The sequence below is a fragment of the Ananas comosus genome, linkage group 1 (genome assembly GCF_001540865.1).
Source record: "Ananas comosus cultivar F153 linkage group 1, ASM154086v1, whole genome shotgun sequence".
Taxonomy (NCBI): Eukaryota; Viridiplantae; Streptophyta; class Magnoliopsida; order Poales; family Bromeliaceae; genus Ananas; species Ananas comosus.
In genome coordinates this window covers 18,099,419-18,103,552 of record NC_033621.1, presented here as the reverse complement: position 1 = coordinate 18,103,552, position 4,134 = coordinate 18,099,419, and positions in this window count along the sequence as shown.

The following is a 4,134-nucleotide window of genomic DNA, read 5'->3' as shown; positions in this document are numbered from 1 at the left end:
AAATTAACATAATATGATTAAATTGAGTTATGCACATGGTCTGAGACAGGAGTGGCTCTTTGAGCATCTTTTATTCACAGTCCACCTTATATCACCTACAAGATGTATAGCTCTTTGAGCATATTATTCTTATTTTTATTTTTTTTTTATTTTTTTTTTTTTTTTTTTTTTTTTTTTTTAAGAGGCACTTTTCTTTTGTCTCACATAAACACTTTAATCAACATGTGGTAGCTGCACACACTAACCGGACGACCGGGGTGGTAGCTCTTTCCTCCATGTGGTGGTAGTTTTCACACTCCCAGCAGGGATGTAACTCTTTCCACATCTTGAATTTCAGAAATATTCATAGCTAGAATTAGAAAGACTCCCCCTTAACACGTGCAACCCTCAAGTTAAAAATATTATAGTTATTTCAAAACAGAGAAAGATTTATTCATCTCAAAACTAATAATCAAACAAATGATTGCAACATTTAAAGTTCGACGCATGAGGTGCTGAATATGATTCAACATGTTAACTAGAATCTTAATGATTTGATCGTTTAAAAATATGCCAATAGAGAATAACTCTGACAGTGATCAATCAAAAAATAAATATGAAATAATTCAAGTCATAAACCGATTCACGTCCCAGAATGACAAGATTATTCTCAAAATTCAATCTACTACCAAACACAGAAAATCATACAAGAACAAAAACAAAATATGCACCATGTACATGATCTGTGGCTCAATAGAATATATCTAGATAGATGGGTTCATACCAATTGCCTTTCTCAAATGCAGAAAACGTTTTTGATCCAAAGGTTTGGTTAAAATATCGGCAAGTTGATTTTCAGTTGAATGATCGTCTTGGTGAATTCCATATTTGCTTCTCTAGCTTCTGAATTTTGTTTGGTAAGATACTTGATGTTCTCCGCCTGAGTCTCCTTTTCTTTTTCAAGTAACGAACACTTCTCAAGCAAGGAATTGTACGCCTTGGTCAACCCATCTCTCTCTTGTTCTAAATCCTTTGTTAGAGAGGCCAACTTTGAATTTTCTTGTTCCAACTCATGTAGGCTTCGCCGTAATTTCTTGTTATGTTTAGCCATCTTCTTTGATTCAACAACTAATTGTTGATAAGCTGCGATCATGTCATCTTCGTCCGATTCTCCATCCGATGAGTCCTCCGAAGATGATTTCTCTTGGATAGATGTAGTAGAGATCGAGTCAGAAGATGCTAAACACATGAAAGTTGATTCGTGGGCAATTAGAGCCGTGGCATTCACATCCTCTTCACTCGAAGTAGAATCGTCAGATGAGGAGTCGTCCCAAGTCATAGCTTGCATAGCTTTCTTCTTCAACGACTTTTTATTTGGACAGTCAGATGCTATATGGCCAAAGCCCCTACACTTGTAGCATTGGATTTGACCTTCACCGCTTTTCCTCTCTTTTGTGGAGTCCTTTTGAGAGTTATCAGATTTTCTGTATTTTGACGAAGAAGAAGAAGACGGACCCCCTTTTGATTTGTTAGTCTTTGATGAAGTAGACTTGGGAGGAAACTTCTTTCTAAAGTTCCGACGGAACTTCTTTGTTAGAAGTGCGAGTTGTTTCTCAAATTCCTCCAAGCTTTGCTCCGACTCTGAATCTGATGAGGTTGACGAGACATCTCCTTTTGTTGATTTTAGAGCCATCCCTGAAGCTTTAGAAAAAGACTTGGACGAAGACGAATTAGAAGGAAAAGTCATTTCGTACGTTTGAAGAGCACCAACTAATTCATCTACTTTGAGTTCATCCGGATGTTTAATTTTCACTCTCCAATGGCGCAACCTTGGACCGTAAACGTTCGGAAGTTCCAAAACTTTTCCGAACGATTTTTTGTTCAGAAATTTTTTTCACACAAATTGCACAAATTATTGACAATATCTGAAGACAGTTAATACCGATAAAGGTTTCATTTTACTTCCATACGAATAGCATCAAAACGGCTATCAACATTTGTAATTCTTAACCCTTCACCAAGCTTGTACCCTCTGTGATTTTAAAGTGTCCCAAATTTTCTTTGGCGGCTTCACAACATCTGAACTCGTGAAAATTTCAGTGATTCAACCCATTGAAACAGCATTGAACCTTCACTTGACGAAGATAGTTCGTATTTCGTTACATTTTGTCGCACTTATTTCTAGGTTCGCGACCCGGTTAACGTTCTCGACCACTTCTGAGGATGTTTCCATCCAAATCAACAGCCTTGCCAACACCTCCTCTCGATCAGCAATAAAAACGCCCATCATACGGACTTCCAACTACCGTAGTAGTGCCATCGAAAAGGGGAATCGATTAACATCCGGCCACCTCAGAGCCAAGATACAACCTAAAACCCTCTGATACCACTTGTCAATATGGATCCCGAGGATCTAAAAGGTAGTCGACCTAAGGGGTGATAGTGTAATCCGCGCAAACTCGAAAAAAAATCTCGAATCATAACAAAACACACTTTCGAGAATTAAAATAAGCACACTGAAATTAAACGGAAAATCCCAATTGGAGAAAAACGCCACGACCCGATACAAAGAAAATCCATCAAAAACATCTGGATACAATTGATTTCGACCAAAACACACAACTCAATTACCGATTTCCGTTGACTAGATCTGCCTCCCGATCGAAAGAACCACCAACGAGCTTGGCACCCTCCTCGCAGCGACATAAACGCCTCAACCTCGAAAGCGTCACCGAATCTCGCTTCAACGCAATCCACCCCGAACCCCTTCCGACTTTAGAATTGAAAACTTGGCTGATTTTAACTTTGAAAAACCATAAGCCTATACGGTTCACCTTTAATCAATCACTACTGATCCGTAAGAAATATCGATAAAACGAAATCAGCGATCGTGATCTAAAACAACTCATCATGTAAATCGAAGCATTGAAAACAAATCACAAAGTAGTTTCTAGGGTTTGGAATGGAAAATATCATACCTACTTTAACTGCCACATCAAAGCTTATTATAAGTTTAGAAGACTAGAATAGACTAAGGATGTAAAAAGTCGATTCAAAACTCAAAGTGTTCTCTCAGAGACCGGTCTCTTCCAGGAGTACCGTCTGTGAAGACCGTCTCTCAGTAGGAACCGGTCCCTCTCTGCTAACCAAAAAACCCCACTTCGGGAACTGGTCCTCCAAACTTAGACCGCGTCCCTCGCTGCTGACAAACACCAAAGGTTCTGGAATCGCTCGTCTCCTCCACCACACGGAACGGTGGCATCAATGATTACCAGTAGACTTGGGGGAACCGTCTTGCCATCTCAAAGACCGCCCCAGAACACATGAATGATTCAGAAATTGTTTTTAAAGCAATTCTACAAGCTTCTGAACTATTAAATTGTGTTCGTTCACTCGACACAATAACCTTTTCCTTCATACCTTATAAGTCATCCTTTTCGGGGAATTCCTTCAATCCCCAATTTGAAACTTTTCTCAAAAACTTCTACTATCCAACTCTCAAACTCCAAAATAACTTCACGAAATCGCAAACCTAAAATCCTTAACAGTCGGGAGACACAGTTGAGGACTATGAAACGCGAGGGTTCGCAGGAGAGGCCAAGGCACATCAATAACGACTCGATTTGCTGCTGCCTTGAGCGAGACTCTGGCATGTATAGTAATTGAGCAATGCATATACTTTTGCAATGATCTCAAGTTGAATCATAGCTTGCATTATACGTAGTCACTGCACATTTATACATGGCATAGTAGCCGAACATCGGCGACAGGTAACGTAGACACCCAGCATCTTAGGGCTGAGAATGTACGCCTGTGGAGGGTCAAGAACCAAGTGTCTAGCAAATCGCTAGCAATGTCCTTTGACGAGATAAAACTCGTCAGGAACACGAAAATGTGAAGCGAATCTCAAGGCAATGAGTAATCCGAATCTGCGAAGTCTCTGACTTGCGAATACCAGAAATAGCCAAGCCGTCTTGGATTTGTCGGGATAGATCAATCAGTGAACAGGATCCATCTGAGAAGAGTAGTCCGTGTAGCGGCCGGGAATACGGGCCACGTTGGTCTAGTAGTACATCAAGTGAGGTCGCGAGTTTCATGCTCTTGTAGTCGGTAGGCATAGCAAGGTTGCCTAATGCTTGACAGTTTGAATCCTGT